Genomic DNA, 14,244 nt, shown 5'->3' on the forward strand with positions numbered 1-14,244 from the left:
TTACTACCTGGCACTTGGGGAGTTCCAAGGAGGGGTTGATGGGAAATTTTTTGTATTTTTTTAAATTAAAATTAGGAATTAGGAGTCATGCATTTTTTTTCCTTTTAATTATCATAGACAACCTGGAATAAGATGTACAATAGACATGGCATAAAACCAGAATTTGTCTTTCAACCCAACTCAAAAATGGAAAATTGGACTAGAGTGTTTTATACACATGTTCAAACAGTGTTTTAGGAGAGTTTAATGATGGAACTCCTTACCAGAGTGTGAGAAAGGTGAAGAAAAATCAAAAAAGGAACAATAAGACACAGAGTGGTGCTTATTCTAGACGCAAAAAAGAAAGGGGAGTTTATTTACCATCAGGGAGCAGCTATAGCTTCAGGAAAAAGATTGAGGTCACAGCAGGAGGACAGTCACTGCCAACCCTCTCTTCCTGTTTGTTATCTGCTCCAGTCTTTTCTATTGCCAAAGCCAGCTGGAAGCCAGAGGGCAAGGGAATCCTCTCCTACAATCCAGGCAGGTCAGCCTCCCAGGGCACAGGGCCAAGTAAACTGGTGAATGGATCTGGACAGGCAAACGGAATACCCAGCAAAAACATACTACAGATTATGTTTAAAAAATGGCAGATTAATCAATTGACAGATTGAACAAAAGCAGTTTATTTGGAACCTATTTAATTCAAATATGTTAAAATGTTGAATACCCTTTGTATCACATCCACTGTAAGTGAATCTGAAAACTTTCTCCCACCAAAGCCGAACTACGTTGAAACTATATAGGCACACCTCTATGAATAAAAACATTTATTAACCGAAGCATTGCTTTCTTTCAAAATAAATCACTTTATACTTTGGGGGAAAAAAAAGATTGTAATTGGATCTTTCCCATTCTGTCTTTGCTCTGGGATTTTAAAGGGCATTCTGCAACATTTTCAATTCAGGCTTAAAAACCACGATTATGAGATTCTGGGAATTGCAAAATGATCATTTTTCCAATAAAAATGGTTTTGAGTGATCACACTAGACTGTTTCTGTAAACTGAACTGAGGTCAGAGGATAAACATTTCTGTTCAGTAACTGTTGTTATAAAAAAGTATTGCCATATTAAGAAATGTTACAGTAGGTAGCTAGCCAGGCATAAGCAGGCAGGAGCGGGCTCCCCCAACCGCCACCAGGAATGTCAGGTGACCATAGGATGATGGTCAGGAAGTTGTCACACTGCCTCTCTAAAATAACAATTGTTCACAGCCAGTGCTGGAGAAAAGCCGTTTCTCAATGGATAAAAGCACCTGAAACTGGTCATCAGTTCCCAATAAGATCTTAGGAACTGGGAGAGTGGGCTCAAGCATGCACATTAAGAGGCAAAATGGTGGAGTTTAACTGGAATATGACCTTCTGGAGGCATTCCACTGGAAAAGAAAGCCTCTGGTAAGCATGAGTATGACTGCAGTAAATACACTGCACGTGCTCCCCTCCCAAGCCCTGACAGGCCATTGTGCATGTGGACAAGGTACCATAAGGGAAGAATCAGGGGAGAAGGGATGCAAGACCTCAGAAGTATGCCAACATACAAAACCCCAAGTCAAAAGGTCAAACCACACATTTGTGCTTCAAATGGCTCAGTTGGGTCTCTTCCAAGTGTACTTTCCTTCATGTGGTTCCTGCTCTAAAGCTTTTCAACAAAATTTCACTCCTGCTCTAAAACTATCCTTGGTGTCTTCTTCTGCCTTATGCCTCGCAGTTGAATCATTTCCTCTGAGGAGGCAAGAATTGAAGTTTCTACAGATTTGCTGTACGGATTTGCTGCCAGTAACTTGCATAACTTCCACCAGTAACAGAAATAGTGGAGAAATTAAAAAATAAAATAATTTTTAAAAAGACCCAGCTGCAACCATCTACCCTGGGTGTTAATGAAGTTAGCTATTTAGCCAAGTAATTGGATGACTTTTCTAGCCTTTGTTGACTCAGAAGCAATAAAATAAAATGTGTAAATACTTCATTTCCCTTGTGCTAGGGTTCCACTGACAGATACCATGGGATTCTGACCTTGCAGCAGCTAGACACATTTTCAAAAGGACCAGAGCCACTCCCTGGCCATGATGGATCAAGGACTGTATGAATTCTCATTGCCCAAAAATAATATCAACACAGTAATTGGGGCAATGAGAATCTGGTCCAGGTACCCACAAAAATAAACAGTGACTTTTTCAAGTTTCATACATAACCTACTTGACATTGAATTATTAAAAAATCTCTAATACAAGATGCACACCTGCCACTACCTTGCTCTAGAGGCCAATGTGAGAAAGACAAAGGAAAAGAGAGAGAAACAAGCACTTACACATAAGGAGCCTGTTTGAATTAAGCTCCACAAGTCCAAAGACTGGTGGATGATTAAGGGAAATATCTTTTTATTTACAAATGAAAAGGTGTTCACTCTTTCTCAGGCCATATCAGACACAGAAGAGTATAAGCCCAGTTATGCAGCCTGTTTGCTCACCCAGTTTCTGCCATACTGACAACCCTTAACTCCTCAAGCCAATAGCCCTTTATTTCCCTTGCAACTTTTGCCCATTTGCTTTGTTCTAGTGGGGTATGCATTCCCTGTCTTGTTGCATGGCTCCTACTCACACATGCCCCCTTCCCATTCTCTATCCCTGGAGGTGTGACCGTTTCCTGCATTTCTCCCTCTAGATAGATGGTAAACCCTGTGAGGACAAGAACCGTGTCTGCGTGTCCTCTTCTCAGTATCTAACACAGGGCTTCACATATAGTAGATTCTTAATAAATATTTGTTCAATGCATGAATGAAATTCTCATCTAACTTTAATTATAGAACTATACAGTAACCTGCCAGAAGGCATGTTTTCTTTTTCTCTTCTTTTCTTTTTTAATATGGGAAACTATATCAAAACTTTCCCATAGCTTTTGTACTCATAATACTCTAAGTAGGTTTCTGGAATGTCATAAACAGCAGTCCCTTGCCACATCATTGTAACAAAGAGGCCTGCTGCCAACAGAGCTGCAAACCGCAGTGCAGACAGAGCTGGGAATCTTGCATTCAGTTCAGTCTGTAATTGTGTTTATTTTATGTAGTCTTCTCTTTACCAGAGCTCAAGAGAAAAGGTATTAACCCTCACAGTGTTTTGTGAAGATGTCTCTTCTCTCCTATTAATATATACTAAGGAGATTAAAGTGACTAACACAGAAAACTACTGACATTGTTCACTTAGTACCAAGAAAACCTCCTGGTCTGGCAGGTGTGGCCTAAGAATGCAGCATCACAGGAGAAATCCCAAAACTGGGGCTTAGCCTGGGTGGCCACGTGGGTTCTTGGCTTTGTGCAGGAATGAATTCAAGTGAGCCCACATAGTAAAGTGAAGGCAAGTTTCCTAAGAAAGTAAAGTAATAAAAGGGTGGCTACTCCATAGGCAGAGCAGCCTTGAGGGCTACTGGGTGGCTATTTTTATAGTTATTTATTGATTATATGCCAAACAAGGGGTGGATTATTTGTGAGTTTTCTGGGGAAGGTGTGGGGAAATTCCTGGAACTGACCATATGGGGTAACTTCTGGACATTGCCATGGCATCTGTAAACTGTCATGGTGCTGGTGAGAGTTTTATTTAATATGCTAATATATTATAATTAGACTATAATGAGCAGTGAGGGTGACCAGAGGTTTCTTTTATCACCCTCTTGGTTTTGATGGGTTTTAGCTGGCTTCTTTGTGGCATTCTGTTTTATCAACGGAGTCTTTGTGACCTGTACCTTGTGAAACCAGTCTTGCAGGATAGAACTCCTATCAAACTAGTAGTCAAAAGTTCCAAAGACTTAGGAGAGGGGGGCCACAGTACAGGATATGTTTTTCTGTTTTGGTGACTGGCAGAACTTTTTAACTTCTCTGAGGCTCATTGGATAACCCAGAACTTGCAGAGTCATTGTAAGAATAATAAAAATAATAAAACCATAAATATAATAATATAATAAAAATAGTACAATCACACACTTAGGTACACATACACACATAAATACGCACACATATTTACATATATACATATATATACACACACATGCCCATGCTCACACACATGCACACATCCACACACACACACACACACACACACAAACACATACGCCTAGATCAGTATCTTGCACAAAGGAGGTATTAGATTATTAAAAGTTTATCACTTTTACTACTGTTACATCAAAATGTTAGAAGGATAGACAAAACATTTAGCTGCCAATTTTCAATACCCAAGAACTCTACATACAGAGGATTTCAAGATATACAGAACTATCAAACAACAAGAAATGTGTTAAGTAGAACATAGAGTAAAATAGCAAAAAGGCTTTCCTGGAAAAATATATACTACACTAAGTAAAATATTTTAAAAAGGGAAAATAATAGAAAATGAACTTGAAATAACAAACTGAGGTGTTCTTAAGGCACATTTTATCTCTGTGTAAGATAAGAAGGGAAGGTCAACTGATAAATGTCTAAAACAGTCAAACATTTTAAATATTTTTGTAATTTCTATGCTTACAAACATACAGACATGAACTGTATTTAATATGCATACTTTGGAACACAGCATTTATTCCCAGCAGAAGTCCCAGTGGGAGCCCTGGTTATAGGACCCAGCATTCAGATGCCCTTACCATGGTCTGGAGGGTCAGAGGGATAAACCTTCCTATGGTTGGTTTTGTACAAAGAACAAAGCAACCTCCTGGGAAAACATTTCTGCTGGTCAACAGGAAGTCTGGTCCTCCCCTTATGCTTGTGCTAATTGTGCAATGTATATAACTATCTCACAAATAAGAGCAGTAGAAGATGAAATTTTGCCAAACCTGCCTTCATCAAGCTTTGTGCCAAGACACAAGGCTGGATACAACACAGAAGGGGCACTTTGTTTCATTTCAACAACAAAAAATCCCTAGCTTCAATACTGAGGGAGGTAAGGTAGTAAAGCTCAGTGTTGGAGAGAGGAATAAAGCCGGGGTACATGCTACTAAATTTCTTCCTTGCTGCACTCTTTTCTACCAGAGATTATAGCCAAATGAGAAAAAGTAAATGGTGAGAAATATCAAGAGAGGGGATAGTTCATAGACATTTCTACAAATTACCAAGTACCCACAGAAATAGTGGTGGGAATCCTGTAAAGAATGGAAAGAGAATTTTCCTTGAGGCAACTGCTGTAGCCCTTGGGATATGAGATGAAGATGCTGGTCCCGGCTGTGGGAGTGCCAACCTAATGCTGTAAGGAAGAGGATGCATGGAAGACACTGATCACTGGGAAGAGCAGAAGTCAGTAGAACATCACTGAGAGAGGCAGGCAAAGCGAAGAAGTAAGTGACAAAAGCCTTGCAGCAGCTGAGTGCATGCTCTTGAAAAATGGTAAATATAGATGGAGAGAAATCCAGGGCAATTGCCATTCTGAGAATGAACTGCCTCAAAATTTACTAGGGAGCTTTGATAAATAAAATTCCTGGCCACACTCTGAGAGATCTGGTAAATTTGAATTCACATCCTGGAAATCTGAATCTTTAAGATGTCTCCTAGGTACTACCCTGGATTTGAAAACAATGCATGTAGAGTGAGAACAGTAGATAATCCCTGGAGACCTTCAGTTCTTGCTGAGGAATACTCAAGAGTTGATCAGAAGGGTTGAAGTTTCTGCAGTGTAGAAATAGACAAAACAGAAAAATACACTTTTCTTACAGTTTTTATATCCATATCCTTTTAGTGACTATATCAGAGTAGCTTAGCATCTTTTTGGTGTTTATGGAAGAACTAGGAAGCAAATTTCAATAGTAAAAATAAATATTTTAAAAGACACTTGCTTAATTGGCAAAGCAATCACAAGAAAAATGTGCATTAAAAATCTACAGAACCAATGGTTGGTATGGATTATTTATTTGGTTTCAATATTTTCTTTCAATAATATTGAAAATTTATAGTAAGTAAGAAAAGTTTTAGGTATTTTGAGAGTTTGGGTGCAGGAACAATGAAATAAAATTCATATTTTAAATTCAATTTTAAATTCACATTTTAAGTTCACAAATTAAATTTACTGAAAATGTACACACCAGTAAATCATCAATTTGTAAATTCCTAAAGCTATGCATTACAGAGTTTCCAGCAAAACAATTTGGTTTTTAATAATTCGCTTTCTTTTGTGAACACTAGATAACTGAATAAGTGGAGGAAAAGAAATGAATAAAAACAGACAATTAATACATTCTCTATGGACCCCAATAGTCAACATTATACAAATATATTCCTTAAGTACACCAGAATTGCTTAAGTACACAATCTTAAGGTGTACAGTATCTATGTCCGCACAACTAGAAATCAAAATAATGTTAGAATTGAACATATGTATTTATCTGATTATTGAATTATAAAGTTGAAAAAACTGCAGATAACATTCTTTGGGAGAATAAAATTATTTTTTTCTTTATAGTCAACGTTTAACATTATTGAATGCAGGTAAACCTTAAAAAGTATAGCATCCACTTACAAAGAATCTTATCATTCAAATTTATAGCAGCCAGACCTGTTTGCATCTTGGGCTAAAGATCTTCTTGTTCAAATAGGACTTTCCACCTGGAGCTGTGTACCTGTTCCCACCATTGTTTTACTAAAAATTATCTGGTGAAGGCACCAGTGGCTACTCTACATCAGCATATCCTAAAATGTTTCTGATGTTTAATAATCAATATTTTTAATGAGTGAATCAATAACAAGTCAGAATTGGCATGTGACCTTAGTTGTTCCAGTGCACTGTTTGTGCATTGTGGTGTCTAGAAGATTCTCTATGCAACAACATAGACCTCTTTCCTATCTGCTGCACAGCTGTTATGAGATTAGGTCTTGACTTCAGTGTAGTTCCTATTTTCTTCTCCCCATTCATTGAAAATAGCTTTTCCTTTTTATGATTTTTCTCTAAAGCAATGATAACTATTCCACTTACCTGTCACTTAAAAAGGAGATTTCTTACTTTTAACTAAAAAGATCATTGTCACCATGGTGATACTATTTATATCAGGTAAAATAGAGTTCCAGCTGGGATGGACTTCACAACCAGTCTCTCCAACCACCTTCCAATTCCTGCCACTGTTGTTGCAGGAATCTATTGTCCAGTTTTCCTAGTGCAACATACATAGAGCACACCAAGTCTGATGCTCCCAAGGTACACTCAAGATCTTTTCTGTCCCTGACCCCAGTGTCTTCCACAGTGCTTTGCACTGGGTAAGTTTCACAGTTCCTGCAAAACTGGAAAGCTGTCACTCAGAATGGCCTCTTGCCTTGGTCAGTCCATGCACATGATACAATTGCTTCTGAAACTGCATCCAATTGGTTAGACTTCAGGAGCAACAGGGAAAGTCTAGCATTAGTTGCTGTTATTGCACAGCCAACTGGCCACACAATGTAGCATATGAGGTAAGGAAGAGAGGATGATTTCTTCCTTCCTATTCTTGATTCTTTGCTGAAACGGCTACCTCAGATCTCTTTAGTCTGAGAATCAGGGCCATTCCTATGGTTTAAAAGGCCAAGAAGTACCAGAACAAGGAGCAAGGTAGTTGTATCAGCTTTTTTCTTGTATGAATTATTCTTTGAAATGGGCATTGTAGAGTAATAGTGATAATAGTAGTTCTTTGTAACATAAATTTGTCTGTTGCTTTTCTTATCCAATGAGATATGAAGAAGTCTAGTCATCAACTTAAATGACTCTGGGTTCACACACTCTATGGCCTGGCCAAAGTGGAAACTTACCATACACACTGGATCCAGGTTTTGATAAGACAAATTTTATGTTAGTGTTCTCTGGTTTTATTCCTATTTCTAGCAACAAAACTTACGTTTTTATAAAACAGTTTAATAAACATATGAATATAAAAATGAGACAATGGCTAACAAAAATGTGAGAAGATTTAGTTCTGCTAGCAAACAAATAAACAAAACCAAAAGTACCTAGAGTGAATAAAATGATGAGGAGAAAAAAAATAAAATGGATTTTATTCAGATTTAAACCCTATTCATGAAGTCAGCACACCTGAATATGTCAAATATGTTAAATACTTGATGAGTCATGGGTTTATTTAGCTTACTTTGTCCCAGAAAATATCTAAGGCAGATGTTCTTATCAAAAAAGCTCAGACCCTTATAAGATAGATTTCAATTTAATACAATTTTAAAAAATACTTATTAAACATCTGCTATATACGTCTCGGAAAAGATAAGAAAGATGACTCTAAGATCCGTAAGACTAAGGAGTATATTATCAATCATATATATAACAGCCACAAGAAGATTAAATACCTAGGAATATATTTAATCAAGGAGGTTAAAGATCTCTGCAAGGAGAGCTACAAAACACTCCTAAAAGAAATTATAGAGGACACAAACAAATGGAAAAAACATCCCATGCTCATGGATTGAAAAAATCGATAGTGTTAAAATGTCCACACTGCCCAAAGCAATCTACAGAGGCAATGCAATTTCTGTCAAATTATCAGCATCATTTTTCACAGAATTAGGAAAAGCAATCCTAAATTCATATGGAACAAAAATATAGCCCAAATATCCAAAGCAATCCTAAGCAAACAAAACAAACTTGAAAAATCACATTACCTGACTTAAAATTATTTAAGGCTACAGTAACTAAAACAGCATGGTACTGGTACAAAAATAGACACATAGATCAATGGAACTGATTAGAGAACCCAGAAATCAAGCCACATACCTACAATGAACGGATCTTTGAGAAAGTCAACAAAAATAAACAATAGAGAAAGGAAGCAATATTCAATAAATGATACTGGAAAAATTGGCTGCCCATATTCATAAAAAAAACTGGACCCCTATCTCTCGCCATGTACAAAAATTCACTCAAGATGTATCAAATACTTAAATATATTTAAGACCTGAAACTGTGAAAATCTTAGAAGAAAACCTAGGATAATCTATTCTGGACACTGGCATAGGCAAAGAATTTATTATAAAGACCTCAAAAGCAAATGCAACAAAAACAGAAATAGACAAATGGAACTTAATTAAACTAAAAACCCTCTGCACTGCAAAAGAAATAGTCAACAGAGTAAAGAGACAGCCTATAGAATGGGAGAAAATATTTGCAAATTATGCTCCAAACAAAGTATTATTAATTCCAGACTCTGTGAGGAACTCAAACAACTCAACAAGTAAAACAACAAACAACCCCATTAAAAAGTGGGCAAAGGATATGAACAGACATCTTCCAAAAGCAGACATACAAGTGGCAAACTAACAGAAAAACATGCTCAACATCACTAGTTGTCAGAGAAATGAAAATTAAAGCCACAATGAGATATCATCTTACATCAGTCAGAATGGCTTTTTGTTTTTGTTTTTGTTTTGAGAAAGAGTCTCACTCTGTCACCTAAGCTGGAGTGCAGTGGCACAATCTCCACTCACTGCAACCTCTGCCTCCTGGGTTCAAGCAATTCTTCTGCCTCAGCCTCCCAAGTAGCAGGGACTTACAGGTGAGCGCCACCACACCTGGCTAATTTTTGTATTTTTAGTAGAGATGGGGTTTCACCATATTGGCCAGGCTGGTCTCGAACTCCTGACTTTATGATCTGTCTGCCTCGGCCTCCCAAAGTGTTGGGATTACAGCCATGAGCCACCACACCTGGCCAGAATGACTATTATTAAAAAGTCAAGAAACAACTGATGTTGGCTTGAAGGCAAAGAAAAGGGAACATTTATACACTATCGCTGGGAATGCAAATTAGTACAACTTCTATAAAAAACAGTATGGGAATTTCTCAAAGAACTAAAAGTAGTACTAACATTTGACCCAGTAATTCCACAACTGGATATCTACTCAAAGAAAAATAAATTGTTATATTAAAAGAACACCTGCACTTATATGTTTATCACAGCAGTACTATTCACAATAGCAAAGTCAAAGAATCAACCTAAGCATCCATCAATGTTTGATTGGATTTAAAAAATGTGGTATGTATACATCATGGAATAATATGCAGCCACAAAATAAGAACAAAATCATGTCCCTTGCAAATGATTTTGGATGAAGCTAGAGGTCATTATCCTAAGTAATATTTCAGACAGAAAACCAAATACTGAATATTCTCACTTATAGGTGGAAGCTAAACAATGGGTAAACACGGATATAAAGATGGAAATAATAAACACTGGGGACTCCAAATGTAAAAAACCTGCACATTTACCCTCTGAATCTAAAACTTAAAATATATATTATTAAATGTTTACGTAGTGGATATTATAATTAACCTGATTTGATCATCATACAATATATACAGGCACTAAAATATCACACTGTATCCCATAAATACGTAAACTTACTGTGTATCAATTATAAATAAAAACTAATCATAAAATTTTTTAAAGGCTAAGAAGTGTATCATATCTGTTTTTCACTAGTTCCTAGCACAATAACTGGCCTATAGTAAGCAATCAGTAAGTGCATATTTATATAAGGAATAAATTCATTCCCTTTCTTCCAGGGACTAAAAATATAGCTTTCGTGATTGGATTGCTTCCCTAGTCCAGGAAATATTTTCACACACCTATTTGTTCCACACACCCCTGGGAGATAGGCAGGAAAAAATATCATTTGTTTTGCCTGTCTGACGAAGCAACTAATTATTGGAGAGTTAAAGCAATTTACCCAAAGCCAGGAAGTTAAGAAGGAACAAAATTGGGAATACTCTTTCCCCTATACCAGGACACCTGGGTGTATTAGTCCATTTTCACACTGCTATAAAGACATGACTGAGACTGGGTAATTTATAAAGGAAAGAGGTTTAATAGATTCACAGTTCCACATGGCTGGGGAGGCCTCAAGAAACTTACACTCATGGTGGAAGGGGAAGTATGCACATCTTACATAGTGGCAGGTGAGAGGAGTGAAGTGTGAGCACAGGAAAAACTGCCACTTTTAAAACCATCAGATCTCATGAGAACTCACTCACTATCATGAGAACAGCATAAGGGAAATCGCACCCATAATCCAATCACCTCCCATCAGGTTCCTCCCTTGACATACGGGGATTACAATTCAAAACGAGATTTGGATGGGGACATAGAGCCAAACCATATCACTGGAGCAACATACTTAGGCCCTAAGCCATCTCCGTGGTTTACTTTTAAACTCACCTCACAGGGAGCATAATCATCAGAATGCTCCTCCCTTGGTCCATGTAAAGATATTTCATTCAGAAGGTAACCTTCAAATACCACCATGCTTTGCAGACAAGAACTGACATTTCTTGAGTTCTGATTATGTGACAGGCACAGTGCTACATTTTACATGTGTTAGCTTATTTAAACTCCCTAATTACTGTCTAATATAGGTATCATTTCCCATTTGAGGCATCAGATATGGGAAAATTAAATAACTTGCCCAAGGTCAAAGTTGGTAAGAGAGAGAGCTAGGATTTCAACAATACTAGTCTCGTTTCAAAGCTCATTGTCTTTATTACACACTGATTCCAAGAAAGGAAATTAGCTACTCTTCACAAAATATCTGGGGACTCCTGCCCTAAGAAATAACTGAGCGTGATTGCAGTGAACCTCTCTAATAAGAAGTAACCCTGGTTTCCTTTGATCAGAAAGAATGCTTCAGAACTGTGTGGTGTTTACAAAGCCTTTCTCCAGGAATTGCTTTCTTTCTCTGAGATGTGAAACCACAAACTAGTTGCTTTGGGTAATTAAAGGTTCTTTGCACCATCTGAATGTGTCAACAGCAAGTATCCTGGGTAAATTTCAAGTAAGTAATTGCATTCTGCCAATCTGAAATGCCTTTCTAATTTCTTTCCTTAAAATATCCACTTACTGTACCTTTTACTGTGGCTGTATATAATTTTAAAATAACCAAGACTATGCAATCAGTTGTCCCAAATAAGAGTAAGAATATGAACATTCATTTGATGAATATGTCAAAGTCTTCTATGTCATTGGATAGAAGACAACCGTTAAGTTTTGGGAACCTACTTTTCTCCTTACATGTCAGACTTCCAAGGATAATTAAAGCAACCAGAAATGAAAGTTGATTATTTCTTCTTTTTCCATTTCACCTTTACCTGTAGTAGTGTGGGTAAATCAATTTATTCATATTACAAGAACTTTCTCTTTCAAGAAAAAATGTCCATTGAAATATTACATTTATAACTACAACCTAATACACAAGATATTTTTAAAAGAGCTCCACTCTAGAAGATAAGGTGTCACCCTAAAATCCATCACACATGCTTTATTATAACAAGCCATAAAGGGGAAAAAATCTCAACAGCAAGCCATAATTTGAAGGAGGCTTTTCTCCTAGGAGTTAGTAGGAAGGATTTCCCCACAGTAGATCACTTTAAAATGTTTTGGCAAATCAACTGGATAAGTAACTAGTACAAGCAGAAAATATACATGATATTTTATAAATTAATTTCCAGAGCAAAAGCCCTCACATAATTTGCTTTTAAAACTAATCCTTCCCACTCAAGGATATGGTATATAATCAAGCAATTTATAAACTAATGGTCTAGCTAATAATTCTGTAATTGCTATGAAAGCAAATGAACCAATTGTTAATCCTACTAAAAGCATTTGAAGTGGTTTTATAAGAGATCTCCCATGCCCATGTAATACAACCACACTAAACACACACACACACTCACACACACACAAACCCACACTCACACACAGAGTTCATCTTACTTCCAAAAGTAGTTTTGTATTTATGCCTCAGAGTTTTGAGTCATATAAAGGCAGAAAAATTGGCATAGGAATATGTGTCTATTCCATTTCCATAAAGACTGAATGAATGTTTCTTATGTCTTTATTGCATGAAAATTATCCATTTTTCAAATTGTCAAAAAAGTCATTATGCAGGGTCACTAACTACAAAAAAAAATGGCTGTTTGCTTCAGGTCAACTTTACCAATGCCTCATGTTGGTCACCTAGAGCCCATAATTTTTATACATAGTAAAACGTCCAGAGGCCACAGTTATATTCCAACGGAAAGAAAAGGGAAACTATTGGATTATGAGTTTGAAGCCATTCTTTGGGAATGGAAGGTGTCAAGTGACTGAAGAGCATCCTTAGCGTCAATCATGGAACCATTTTCAATCAAACTTAACTTTAATTCTCTGCCCCTTTCTAGAGGTTTCTAGTCCTGGAACTTGAAAACCATCATATCCAACTTCTAAAACTGAAATATCAGATGAATAGTTTAAATTAGTGAAACAGTTTAAGTGTGAGTGTATGTTAATTTGCTGGAAAGATACCAGGATTCTCAGCAGTACTCAGATGACAGAAAAGATTAAATGCAAGAAGTAAAAGAGAATTAAGGCAGGGTTGATTCTAGAATGAAAGCCTATACACTCCCATGTTGGCTCTTTGTTCTACCCATGGTGCTATATAATGAATGATTTTCTTCTCCCAATTGTCTACAACATATAAACTCTTGGGGTACAGACCTTGTCTTCTAATATTAACTCTCTCAGCAATATTTGTTTTGACCATAACCTGGCTTGAAAAAGATCCTCAATGAATGGTAATTAAATTGCCCTTGGTGCTTTGCCTAGTAAAGGAAACCATTTCTAACCTAACTTTCTCACATTACCTTTCATTGTTTCCCAACATTAACTCCATATATCTGTCCATGATGACATATTACAAAAAGCAATATGAAGCTCCTTCATCCTTTAGGAAATTAATTTTGTATTTTTGTATCCCTACAAATGAGGTAATGATGAATTTAAGAGGACTTATAAGAAACACTTGCTATGGGCTCAACCATCCTTTTGTTCCCTGGTCATTCTTTAGCTAAGCTGAGTTCATAATTTCTTGTTACTGTAAAGGTTTTGACAGCTACATAGTCACTGCAAAAATATGCTTCAGGCCCTGAAGTAATCCATCTCATTAGTGCCTGACCTTTGATCCACAAAAAAAGGGTAAGGAGTTAAATATTTTACATGCTTCTCATGGCAAAATGTTACTTCTCTGTAAAACAGCAATTCAGAAAAGAGACTGGAAGATATACAAGGTTTCATAGAGAGAAAAGAAAATCAATAACTGTATGATAATCATGATTACTAAAGGTTACTAAAATATCTAATACATTTTCTCCACATGCTTTTAGATGGCCATACAATAGGAAGGAGAATTGAACTCACATGATATCTTGACTTTTTTTAATCAATGAAGCAGAAGCAATGATA

This window comes from Pongo abelii, chromosome 3 (assembly GCF_028885655.2).
Source record: "Pongo abelii isolate AG06213 chromosome 3, NHGRI_mPonAbe1-v2.0_pri, whole genome shotgun sequence".
Classification (NCBI taxonomy): domain Eukaryota; kingdom Metazoa; phylum Chordata; class Mammalia; order Primates; family Hominidae; genus Pongo; species Pongo abelii.